Source organism: Falco naumanni, chromosome 6 (genome assembly GCF_017639655.2).
Source record: "Falco naumanni isolate bFalNau1 chromosome 6, bFalNau1.pat, whole genome shotgun sequence".
Lineage (NCBI taxonomy): Eukaryota > Metazoa > Chordata > Aves > Falconiformes > Falconidae > Falco > Falco naumanni.
Genome location: NC_054059.1, coordinates 25909141 through 25923641, shown reverse-complemented (window position 1 = coordinate 25923641; position 14501 = coordinate 25909141).

Genomic DNA, 14501 nt, shown 5'->3' with positions numbered 1-14501 from the left:
TGATATACAGGAATTTGCTTATTGATCTAATCTCAGTTTGCTCAACTATGCCGTTTGTATGAAAACCTGAGGTAATCTGATCTGACACCAAGACACATGGTAAAGCATATGTGAAACCAGTCTTAAAGCCTCCAGTGTAATTCCAGATCGACACCTTCAAAACTGGCAACTGTAAAACTCAATTAATTTAGCCTTCCTAATCTGAATTGAAGGAGGATTCATGTCACACAGGTATATAGACCTGTTACTGATGAAATCTTTGTCCATCCATACAGTGTATGGGAAGAAACAGACTATGGCTTCAAATAATAATTTGTATGAAACATGGAAAATTTGGTTTTTTTAAAAAAGAGATCGTTCAAGACAGAAAGAAGGATCTATGTGTCTGTTAAGGAAGATAAGGATAGGAAATCAAACTACGCACAACAGAATCTAACAAAAAGACAGCAAGGACTATTAAGTGTTGCTTCAAACTGTTCATATTTGTCCTCTAATGGCCAGTTAAAGCTTTCACATTGTTTTTTAGCAGTCAATCCCTCCCTGTGCCTGAATTGAGGAACAGAAAATAAAACACGATTTACAAAGTTTAAGAAACAAAGTGAAATGGAAAAGACACTGCAATGGATGTTGCAAAAGATTAGGCTTGTATTTTGTTTGCATATCTTGAAAAACAGTCACTGAAACCAGAAAGAGATTTTTCTCAATTATTTTTTTTAAGTGATCCCTCTTCCCTCCCTGACCCCACCCCCCACCCCCTTCCCCCCCTCCCCCCTTTTTTTTTTTCCCCTGGCACTCCAGTGCTGTCTGGAGCACTGAAGCTTTGCATAGAAACCACCTGTAGAAACCAGCTACCTCTGCCACTATTCATGTGTTTCAAATATCCTGTTATTTATTATCTGATGCTTTCTTTTTTCCTCTTCTATTTAGTCTTCCATGTACACCTGCCCCTTCATTTTTTTCTTATAAGAGCACCAACAAATCAACCTCTTATCCCTTTCAATTTCCTCTTCTACCAAGAGCAAATCTGCAGGATTAGGGGGTAAAACTTGAGAAGAAATTAGAGTAAACAAAACCATTGGGACTATTTATAGAAAGGGAATAAGGAGAGGGTGAATCATGCCTCAGCTACTGAGTTAGTCCCTCTTGCCTTCTTTGGAAGGCAGGTAGCATAATGATTCATGAGCTTTTGGCCTAAGGGAGTCAGGGCAAAGCTCAAATGCAGGCGCCACAGCTTGAAAAACTGACAGTTCTGTAAAATACCTGTGGGAAATATTTTGATAAGAAGTGTCTCAAAAGCCAGTGTAATTGCTTGAAGTTCTTAAAGAGGAAATTGCCATCTTTTAAGAACAATCCTGAAAGGCTCAGATATAATTTTTTTCAAAACTACAGTTCATATATGTTAGACTTATTGGTATCTTATTTTCCTTGATCAGTGTGTTCTGGACTTCTCATTTTGGATTTTAAGTTTGAAGGAAACTTCCTGTCATAAGCATTTATAACTTTTTACTGACAGTACTAAATATTTGCTTGTATCTAGGCAATTTATTTCCTCTATTGAAACTTCAGTTTAACAAATAAGCTTCAGTTTAAAAATGTACATCATTGAAATATATTGCACACCAAGCTATATGGTAAACTGAAACGGAATTAAATGAAAATACAGGCTCGTACTAGAAAATCTAAATTAATTCCTTGGTGTAGGGAAGTGTAGGAAGATTCCCAGTTTGGAATCATTCTCTAAGGAGATTAGCCAGAATAACTGCAAAAGGAACAACAGAAATATTTTTTTAATGAAAAATAAGGAATATAACCAACAAGAAGTAATTCAAAAACTTGAAGAAGCAACCATCAAACTTTTAAATTTTTCTGAGCATGTTAACACTTAAAACAGCTTCAGTACCTGGGGACTGGAAGGTAATAAAAGTGATGTCAAATTGTAAAGTAATGTCTAGGGAACAAGAAACCAATGAAATAAAACTTCCATACCAAGTAAATTGCCTGAAATTATAATAAAGAATAGAATTAGTAGATGTTAAGATAACTATGATATGATAGGGGAGAAATAACTTGGATTCTGTAGTGGCAAATAACTTCTTGCAGCTGTGTTAGAGTTCTTGAAAGAAAAAAATAATCCAATGAGCAACAGTAACCTATAATATTCCAGTTGAAGATCCAGTTAAATTTTAAAAAATATTCTTTTATATTTTGAAGGATTAGTTTTGCTAAGAGTTTTTTCAAGAATCTGATTAAATTAATTCCTGGGTGAAGGATAAAACAAAAGGTAGGGATCAATGGCTTTTTTCGGTAATAGAGATTGCAGTTAGGTCCCAGTGGGATCTATGTCTGGATCTGTTTTATATTATATTGAGCTAGAAAAGGAACAAATAATGAGGTAACAAAATTTGTTGATATATTAAATTATTCAGGGTGATAAAACCAAAAGTCATGTGTGGAGATCCTCAGAAGGTTCTCATACCGAGCAATAATTTGACAGCCAAGACTGGATGGTTATAAATGCAAAGTAATGCAGAAGGAATAAAACAAGAGTGATGGGCTCTACACTTACTATTCCTATTCCAGAATGAGAGTATAATTATATTTAAAGTAGTTCTATGAAACCATCACCTTAATGATAATTAGAAATTTTAAAAGATTGATTATAAGGAATTACCAGAAAACCAATAGAGAAAAAAACAGAAAACATCATTATTATCACTGCTAAAATCTATGACAAAACTATATCTTGCATATTATGTGTAATTCTTTTAGCCCTGTCTCACTACTAAGATACAGGAAAGATTAAAAAGATACAGAAAAAGATCAAAATTATTGTCAAAGCCAATGGGGCTTTCTGCAACACTAGGGACAGCAAGGTCTGATCCTAAGGTAAGCAGCAGTTTTACAGCCATTTGCCCAGTAATGCCTTTTACTGTCAAAATGTTTAACCTCACATAAATGATTTCACAATTATTTCATTATATTTAAAATAACAGCATCAATGTAAGCAACTTCTCATTCCTTCTGTCCTGTGTTGTTAAGGAAGAATGTTTGTGGGAAGGGTGGCTGAAATAAGTGCAGATTCAGAATCCTACATCTTGTTCGTTTGGACAAGACATTATCAAGGTTCTTTAATGAGCAGATACAGATGCAAATTTTGAACAGTCAGAGCAAATGGTAAAACTGAAGACTTAATTTGCAATTTCTGAATGTCATTAGAGATTTGATCCTGCTGCTACTACACTGAAGATTAATGGAAAATGAGAAATAAAGTAAGGGAAAAATGATCTCCTTAAACAAGATCCTCACAGACTTATAATGGAAAGGTCTCCATGCATGAGGTAGAAAGATCTCAAATGAACGTTAAAGATTTTACATTCAAGACTGCAAAACAATACTGGATGGCTATGTGGGGTCTGGTTAGATCTTAATCTTGAATTCTTCAGATCTTTCTAACCTGAAAATAAGCTCTATTAAACTGTAAAGGATCCCACAAAAGGATTTCAGACTCAGCTGACAGAAAGATAACATGATTAAATCATTGATCAACCTGAATGACTGCAGGCCATTGAGAAGGAAACTAGTGCTGAATGAAAAGAAGTAAAACCCCTTAATTACTGATCAAAGATAGAAACACGTCACGTGATTGCAATTTTTGGCCATGTATCTGCATGGGCTTAAGTCTTTCAATTCCTTAAGACTTCAACTGGGAGGATGCCCCATAAATCTGTCTTCATAATTATATCCTTTACAATAAGCTTTTCAGCTATGTTTAAATTGGCTGTGCCTACGGCTTTCAAACTCATCCAGAAGTTTTCCTAGTCTAAACTTTTAGAAATATCATGGGTGATTGGCTGGTATTTACAGTTATTTTAAAATGTTGTGTTCACATAGACTGCACCACACATCTAGTTTAAAGACACTACACCTTTTTGTGGTATAAACCATTAATATCTGGATATGTTCTCTGATCATTCGGAACTTCCTAGCGGAAATAGGGTAAAAGTAGCCTCTTTCTTCTGAGTCAATTTATGAACACCTAAGAAGAAGAGAGAGTTAACAAGTGAAAAACTCTGAATATTAATATTTATTACTTTCACAACAATGCAAAATAATTTTCAGGTGTACCCGGATATTGTTAAAAATCAAAACTTTAAACTTAATTATTTAAAATAAAAGGACATCTGAACAGGGCGCAGGTGCCGAGGCACTGGTGGGGGCTGCAGGGCCCTGTGAGGACCGGCCAGGGCTGCCCCGGGCTGGGCACAGCCGGTTTCCACCGGTTCCCACCGGCTCCAGCCACCCCTGCCAGCCCCAGCCAAAATATTGGTACCTCTGGGGAAAATGTACAAGAAAGGGCAGAACCACCAGGGGGAAGAGAGGAGCAGGGGGCAAAAAATGCATGAAACAACCTTGGGAACACCAAGGCCGGAGAAGGAAGGGGAGGGGAAGGTCCGGGTGCCAGAGCAGAGACTGTCCTGCAGCCTGTGGAAGGGCCCATGTTGGAGCTGGGGTGGGAGGGAGGTGTTGTGTTAGTTTGTCTTTGTTTCTCATTGTCCAAATCTGTTTTAATTGTCAAGAAATTAAATTAATTCTCCCCCAGTTGGGCCTGTTTTTCCCTAAGATCTTTTTCATCTTATTTTCTCCCCTCCCTGCATCAAGGCGGAGAGTGAGATAGCAGCCGGGCGGGGGTCTGACAGCCCACCATAACGCTATGCACACACTGAACCTGCAAGTCTCAATTCCAGGCAGAGTTACTATAAAATCTGGTTATATATGAAGACATAACGAGAAGATTAATCTTGAGATGCCACATATATATAATTTACATCCATATGTAAGTCTAGATCCAAACGGCATTATATTTGAAAAATACTTGTTCTGAGAATTAAGTTTTGGTGTATAAAATATAAACTAAGGAGAACATGAATGATTTTATTTTGATTATGATAATACATTGCAATACTTCATATTTTGTATTTCAAAGTGAAAAATAAAAAAAAATAATGTGGGTTTTACATATATATTATATCCAGGTCACTTGCACTTACATTTCCCAAGTGACTGAGGAAGTCACTTGGGAAATGTTTGAGCTTTAAAAATCTGAAGTATTTCAGTCAGCCTATAGCACAGTTATTTTAACTTGTTGAGTCTAAGTTATACATCTTTTCATTCTTTATTAGATGAAAGAGAACTAGAGTTATAAAAAATTATTGATTGGAATAGTGTAAAACGTTCAGACAGGCGACAATGACAACCAGAAGCCATAAGCATTTAGCTAAAAAGAAATAATCTCGGATTAAAGTATTACACATAAAGTAAAAGCTTTTGATATCATAAAGTGAGATATTCCAATATTTTAGTAGTGCAGCATTAACTTTGAAAGCTTCAAACTCTATGGCAGTTACTTTTCATGTAGCTGATAGTTATGCTTTGCTGTTGAATCCTTTGGGGAAGCCCATTTTAGAGGGGAAAATCATTCTGGAGACTATTACAAGCTATTACATAGCACAAATATTATTAAAATTACATCAAACTTATGGCTGCAGTTAAGGGACCAGAATATAGAAGATGAAGGAGCCCCGCCAGTGTAATTATGTTCATGTAGGGGTAATGTAAGAAAACTTTAGTGGAAGAAAAGTGATTCCATTTTAACTCAAAATATGTATGGTAAGAAGCACTTTTTGTCTCACATGGATAATAACAATCATAATTAAATTAATTTCAATCAGAACTCACACTTCCAGTCTAATTTCTTGTTCAACAAATTGTGATACTAGCAGGATGACAAGCTAACATAAATCTGCAAGCCAGATGATACTTTTCCATTCAGTTACTGGTACTCTGCTTGCTAGTTACTGGTATAACAGGCAGAAAAGCAATCCTAATATTCATTGTTTTTAAACACAGCCTTTTGGTTTTCATTCTTCATTGGCAGCAAAAATCTAGAAATGGCAGTTTTAGTTACATTTTTCCTTTCACTTACTGTGAACTATACACACACAAATTCACCAATAAGCTCTTTTCATCTTCAGTTAATTATTGAATGCAGTAACATATGTTCAACCAAAATGAAAATATTATGAAAAAAATAACATTTCAACAATTTTGTGCTAGTAAAGAAAGCAAGCTGTGCAGAAAATATACATTTCCACATGAAAGGTAGCAAGAAATACAATTGCTGATATTTTTCCTTCTGATTCAGTACTAGGCCAGTGTCCCAGAATATTCAGAGAATACATCCCTTTCTACTTGTTAGCCAACATAGTGTCAGCACCTGTTCTCTCTTCCCAAGAGTACATAGGACAAAACAGTTTTCGCTCAACTATTAAACTCTCCAGAACGTCTGGTCTGATTTTTGGGAATGGTTCCTGCCCAATGTTAGCTCTCAAATTCTGCAAAGAAATTTCTGTGGAGATTGCTTATTGACTCAGCTCAAAAGCATGCCAGTGGTCATTCCAGAAATTTTGTAGTACTCACTCACAACACTTAATTTGCTACTATAGACATAAATTATTTTTCCATAGGGTTATGCCTCACTGGATTTATACTGACTGCTTAAATACACTGACTGCTAAATATAACCTGCACCCTAGATTTAGGACGGATAAGTAGCTTGAAGATATGGCCTGGGCATTTGGCATGTATGGATCCTCACCTCCAGAGGTTCTCACAGATTTCACTTCCGCTATGTGACAGGCATTGTGATTGATGCCTGTCAAATGTTTGCTTGCTTGTCCTTGTCTTTGAGAATTATATTTATGAGGTGTGGTTTTGAGGATTTACTTTTTTATATATACATGCAGACATATGCTGCAATGTATTTATGACAGAATACACACAAGAAGAAACATCAAATTACTGGATCAGTAGCAACCATCCTGTGCCTTGCTCTTGGTTGGCAAACTCTTTCAGAAAGTTTTGTTTTTCTCATAAGCAAGTTACGTTCTCATTGTTTTATGTTCTGGAACTATATGTAATGGTACCCAACAGTCATAGTTAATCACCCTGTAAATTTACTTAATCTTTTGGCATATATGCATCTGAGTAGAGGAGCACATTGGATGCAAGGACCAAGCAATTAATGACTGTGAATACCTGAAGCAGGCAGTGCTAGTGAGAATAACATTACGATTTTCTAGAGAAGCAGGAGTATTCCTGGTATTGAACAATATGTACCCAGCAATATTTCTTGGTGGAGTACAGTCAGGAAATACAATCCTAAACATTCACATTGTAAGAACAGTACAGACAAGAATAGGGGAAGATAACCCAGTTCTGCAGGACCATGAAGTGACTAAAATACCAACACTGCACAGTTATGCCAGCTAAAGTATAGAAAGGTTTTTGCCTTAGATTCATTCTTCCGGTCTTGTTACATCTGGCATCTTAAATCCTGATATCCTCTCTGTCCCTTGTACAAAATACGGGTAAAAAGCAAGTTTAACAAAAATATACTTGGCTAACTTTACACCGCTTCTGGATTTTTTTCCAACAACATGGAATCTTCCCCCATTCCTTGATAGCTGTTTTGTAAGCAGTTTTTACACCAGCCTTGACAGCAAATTTAGACACTTTGGATAAAATATTTTTGTCATACTTGAGAAATCTCTTTCTTTACACTGTAAGCACATTTACACACCCCCTCTCCCCAGACATCTACCCATCTTCTTCAATTTGTTGACTAATTCCCACATCCTGTCACCTTGTGACCATGGTCAGTATTCATACCATCTTTCAGATTTTTACTCAAGTCACCAGTCCCGACAGATAATGAGTTTTCTAGCAATGACTCTTTGAACTTCAGGGAGGAACTTCCACTATTCTAGAATAAACTCTCTGCCTGAAAGGAATGTCTTTGAAGTTTTCAGCAGGGAGGTCTTGACACAAGTCTGCAGTCTCAGCATTTACGTAAAAATGGAACGGCCCCCAGACCCCACAGTTAGAACCGTTCTTCAATTTATTCAAATTATAGTTTGAATACAGCCTCATATTTTAAAGTATTTTCTATTTTTATATTTGCAAACCAAAATGAATAACTGAATTAATTTCAGACATAATTGAATGACCCCACAAGCAAAACAGATTCTGAGAATCATCAGGGACTTCAGAGCAGCTTTCTGGCATCGTTGCAGTTTCTTCCCTTGCAGATTATGACTTCCAGAAAGCATCTCAGGATAGCGGGTAGGAAGAAGCAGAAAGTTTAGTATACACTTGCACATTCCAAGTGTCCACTCCTGCAGAGTGAGGTCACTGAGTCCTGGAAAGACATCTAAGAAAATTAAACTAATCTCATAAACTGACATCATCTGAGAGGAATTAGAGAAAGATGTACAGGAAAAATATAGTTAGTAGTATTATAGGAAAGCCACATAACAAATAAAAACAAGTATCTAAAAATGCCTGCAGGCAACTCAAATGATAGTCCGAGTGCTGTTCTATAATTATGTATGGGATGTTTTTTTGTTTAATTATGATTTCATTTTATCAAGTTGAAAGCTAGCATCAGGATGAAAAGCAGTAGGTTAGCCAGAATTAAGTGTTCAGCAGGGGATGCTAAGAAATATTGTCAGAATCATCAGTTTAAGCCTGACAAAATGATGCAAACTGAAGGAATTCAAGATGGGTCATGCACTTCAAATGACCTCCACAGGACCCTATGTACTATGTATACTATATGGCACAGGGCCAAGTTGTTTTTGGTTTTTGTTTTGTTTTGTTTTTCTTAAGCAGTACACTGTTTGTATCAATTTAAAAAAGGAAGTTGCTGAGGGCAAATATATTTGCAAAATATCCATGTCATTGGGTTTACCATAAGAAAGGAAAGAGAACTTGAGATTAAAGTCTGAAGAAAGCAGCTATGCTTTTGTCTGTGACTTTGTATCCTAATACAATTAATATCACATTATATTGCTACAGCAAGTCCATTTCTTATACTTAAAAAACAACTGGATTATCATTTATAAAGTTAAACTAATCTTAAACCAAGCAAGTTGTTGAAAACAAGGGAAAATATCTGCACAATATTTGGAACAAATCTCCACCTCTTCTGAAATCTATGACACAGAGAGACATGGATGAGATCCTCCATGTATCTTTGTAACAGAAGACACAAACTATGATATATTCCTGGATCAATTGGAACTGAATGGTTGAAACAGTCAGGACTAAACCGAAACAAGATGAACTGTATGGAGTCTATGCAGTGATACTCATAACTCTTTTTAATGTGCCTGATGAGAAGATCCTTGAGAAGGATACTCTGTAAATGTGATATGTAAACATTACCAGAGCAAGGTAAAGTATGCATTGGTTTTAAAGATGTTAACAGAATAATAAAGGTCTATCTTCTGTTTTCCTGCTAAATTATATCTTAGTGTCAGCAAGGTGATACGTAACACTTATATAGAAAGCCCTGGCATGTATAATCAGCTTTAGGTAGAAACCATAACCATTGACTGTTATATATGAAATGAATTCATCATTGTTGAGTGCAGTGTGGCATCTGTTGTCACAATTGGGCAAGAGCGAAGCAACAAACAAGTAGATCTCTAAAATCATAGACTAAGATTAGGCTTTCTCAAATAGCCATGGCCAACAAGGCTGTGCTGTGCCTGTGGTCAGCATGGTGCTGATAGCTGCATGAGACATGACCTAAGTTCTCTGGCATGTTATCTCATCCTTTGAACTGGTGTTACAGAAAGCAATTGCATTGACTGTTGTACCATTTACCTGGTGAACTCTGCAGTATGAGGGGAGACCAGAGTATTGGTCTGCTTACTAAATTTTTCCTTGAAGAAAAGAGGTTGAACCTGATCAATTAAGTTAGTTAACATCCATTCATTCAGATAGGGATAAACCTGAACACTTACATGCAGCCATGTTAGGACTTTTATGAACACTGAGAAGGTAAAAGTAAAGCCTCCCTATTCGTAGTGTGACTTTACTGTCACGGTCTTGAGAAACTTTTTATGAAACAGATAAATAGCAAATAGTTTGGGAAAAGAGCACTGAAAACTCATCCACAACATCCACAGAAAATGTTATGGAAAGTGGAATGAACATATGGAGCTTGAAATAATGAAAAAATAAATATATCTGTAAATCATGAACCAAAGCCTTTTTCCTTAGAACTGAGGGGAGTGGGGTGGTGGGTGGGGAAGAGATAGCACTGTCGCTTATACACAGCAATTGTATGTGCCCTTGGAATGAAACATTTCAACAGCAGTACATGAAACAATGGATGAGGAAACCCAAGAATAGTTAATAATATAAAATAAATGGGCTCAAAATTAAGCACTTCAGTTTGGATGTTTGTGGGATAGGCAGTTTGGGCAAACATATTCAGGTTTTTTGTGTCTTTCTCACACCATAATCTTTACATTTCTTCTGCATTACAATTTAATTTGTAAGCTATAAAGATATTGTAATTCCATCTATTTCTGGGAATATCAGGATTTTAAAATATTATTAATATCACTAGACATTAATAATATTAGTTACAAAGTATACCTAACCATTAAGACTGCTTTTTCCAAAATGATTTCTAATCCTATATCCAGGGTGCCATCAGTTCCCTTTCATCAGTATCTGATATCACATGAAAGAGAACAATTTCTCAATACTCCCGATAGGGAAATAGTTTCTGTCTTTTGTAGAAGAGAGTAAAGAATGTATGGGAAAATGTTACCTAGATTTTCTCTGAGGGAAGGCTTTTGAAACCCTCTTCTTCCCTCCTTGTGCCTTCTCTGGGTTTTCTACTTTATTCCATTTAAGGCAACTGAGCAAGGTGAGAGTAAAATGATAAGAAATTTAGTGATCTGTGGAAGAGGATAGAAAAAAGTACACGAGCTCCAAGCTCTAGTGACTTATTCACACAGTCTTTTCAAAGGGGCCTGTTGGCTACATCAGGTGGAGGCAATGCTACCTCATGCCTCTGAAATACTTCACCTCGATTCTAGAAAAATGTCTTGTAGACACTTGTTTCTGGGACACTTGTTTCAGAATATTAGACATGAAGTCATATGGGGTGTGATTTAGATTCAGACTTACATACCTACTTTTCTCACTACAGACCTAGCACAGTCTAGAAAAGCAGTCCTGCTCACCATAAAATAGGTATCTTGTGGCTGGTCAGCAGAATAACTCTGTAGGATCCGCTGACTATGATGACTAGTTCTCCAATAACTACAATCAGAGCTTAAGCATCTGGCACACGTCAGTTCTTAAATTTAAGAACATAACTGTGAGTCACAGCCCTGGGTCTGTAGTAGCCCCTTAAGCAATAGAGATTAAAACTAGTATTGCAGATAAAGAGTCTTGTGTTTTGATGCATAGGCAACACCATCTTTCATTTCTTTCTTGTTTACTTTTTCACAGAATGACAGGATCACAGAATGGTTGGGGTTGGAAGGCACCTCTGAACACCACCTACTCCAACCCCCTGTTAAAGGAGGTTCACTCAGAGCAGGCTGCACAGGGTCACTTCCAGGTGGGTTTTGAATGTCCCCAGAGAAGGAGACCCCACAGCCTCTCTGGGCAACTTGTGCCAGTGCGCTGGCACCCTCAAAGGAAAGAAGTTCTTCCTCATATTCAGGTGGAACTCCCTGTGTTGCAGTTTGTGCCCGTTGCCCCTTGTCCTGTTGCTGCGTACCACTGAGAAGAGCCCGGCCCCATCCTCTTGGCACTCAACCTCAACATATTTGTAGGCATTGATAAGATCCCCTCTCTGTCTTCTCCAGGCTAAACAGGCCCAGATTTCTCAGCTTTTCCTCATAAGAGATGTGTTCCCATCCCCTCATCACCTTGGTTGCCCTCCACTGGACCCTCTCCAGTAGTTCACTGTCTCTCTTGAACTGGGGAGCCCAGCACTGGACACAGCACCCCAGATGTGGCCTCACCAGGGCAGAGCAGAGGGGCAGGATCACCTCCCTCCACCTGCTGGCCATGATCCTTCTAATGCACCCCATGGTCCCAGTGGCCTTCTTGGCCACAGGACACACTGCTTCTTTTACTTTCTTTCAAGATTTTAAAATTAATCTGACCAGGTTTTGTAACTGGAAAAATGCTGAACCAAATTAAGTGGTTCCCTTAAACCACTTCAGCAGAATAAGAGAAGGCGGAAGGCAATTCGCTTCTACTGAAACTGTAATCTAAAATTTATGTATGCCAATTCTGTATGGACAGGAGTTATAGAGAGCATATGTTTTATATAGTAGGACATATGGCCTCAGTTATCATGGCTATTGGAAATAAAAACAAATTGTCTACTCTCTATTCATATTCATGTAAATTACATAGATTTCCAGTTAAGCTAATAGCTTTGTAGTGGTTTTACTCCATTATAAAATGCAAGAGAAGAGGCTTCATAAATTAATTCTTCTGTCTTCTATGCTGGGTTTACAAAATCACAGCTTTATTAATTTCAGCTGTATTACTTCTGGTTAACATCTATGAAACTTAGTAGAGAAAGTGATATGGATACAGCATTTAAATAATATATATAAAAAGTACTGGGTGCAAAAAAATCACATCAATTGAATGTTCACTTGCAGTAATCGAGAGATGTTTTACTAATGCAATATATTAATTTAGTTTGTCATTTCAAACTAAAAATATCCCGTATCCAACTGAAAAGATATTCTACTTTCCATTTGAAATATTCCTTGGAATGATTATTATTTGTTCATTTGGGGGGGTGTTAATTTGAAGTTCATTATACTGGAGCACAAAGTAAATCATTATGGAATAATGTGGGGTTTAGATTACTCTCTGCTTAGGAGAAGTGTCAGAACTGTGCCTTGCAAGGCATTTGCAGGAAATACTACCTTTCCTTTGTTCATCTTCAAACTTCAGGTTAATTTTACAAGTTCATATAGTTCCATTTTTGCAAATGCATTCCATTGCAGGTTGTTTACAGTTACCATTGCTACTTCTGTCAGGATTATTATAATACCGTAGCATGACAAGAGAAACCGACAGATGTGGGATTTCTTTCTAATTCCATTAATTTGCTTTGATTCTACTCTCTCATTTGTGAAGGGCTTTCTTGCACCTCTCTCTCTTTGTAAATGAGGCCTCTTTCACAAACGATAGTCTAGATGTGTGCTTCTTTTAATCATACTGTGTTGCAAGTGAGCAACACAGATTTACACTCTCTACTTGACTGTGAATCATTAGCATGTGTTCAAGTTCTGCTTTAGCTGTTCAGAATCCAGAATACCGGCATGAACAAACCAATGCTTTAGACCCAGCAACATGACCAATTTGTACGTGAGAACTTTCTGACAGAAGAGTCCTACATCCATGTTACAAGACTACATGCCCACGTATTTTACATCTCAACTTATACCTTTAACCTATATATATATATAAAAATAATCCAAGGATTCTAAACTTTAAAATATCAGCCAGTTTAAGAAAATATTGAAAGAAGATACTTGTGGCAGAACATGGTAGGTATTTGTTGATACCTTTAGTTAATTAATGAGGACTGCAATACTGTCTTGTTTGAACTGCACAGTATCTTACTTCCTGAGTGCAGAAGGACTGTGGAATATGTTTATCATGGAATTGCTGGGACACTTACCTGAAGATCTGAAGGCCTTTGTTCTCTTCCTCCTTATGCTACAATCCTCATTGACTGGTCTGTACAAATCATTTTACCTTCCTGGGCAACAGTTTTGCTCTTCTAGCAGCCAGACAGAATTTCTGCAATTATAGACCTAAAGAAAAACATTATTACATGTGACAAGGACATATTCTGTGGCTATAAGGTATTTTTTATTTTTAAGGCAATTGTCATTACTTTTTACTACATCATATATGCTATTTTACTTAGAGGTTCTGTACAGGTTTAACACCTTTTCCAACTTTCTGGAACACTCAAGAATTGAAGTCTCTGGATCTGTCTGTCAGACAAATCATAATTTCAAATTATATAAATATCATTAAAAATTCTGCAATTAAAAAAAAAAACAACAACACACCCAAATCACCAGAAAACAACAACCACTCTTTTTTTAGAAATTTAAAAACAAAAAATGAGGGGGTGGGCAGTGTGTCTTTGTGAGAATCATTGCATGTCCTAAACGTTGACCTGCAATGGATCAACAGATGGAAATGTCTGTCCTATTTAAGACTTGTTTGCTTACCTTCAGTGTAATTCCAGTTAGACATGTCATCCTGGCAGCTCAGTGGTTCCAGTGCTTCTACCCAAGGCCATGATCTGACAAAAGAGGCCTGAGAAAACAAAATCTGATCATGAAACAATTTTATAGAGGTTATGATTTCCATTGGGCAAGTCTGCAGAGTGTCCTTGGAAAACTCTGCTTTTTGTGCCAGCTGTAACACATGAATTAAGAACGAGCTGCCAGGTGGCTAGGGACATAGTTTTTACAAAAACAGAGCCTGCACTGTGGAGAAAAGCACTTGGCACTAAATGCTGTAGCAAAATGTGATTATTTTGAAATTTCTTACATAATATGAGTAAAAGTAATTTCAGT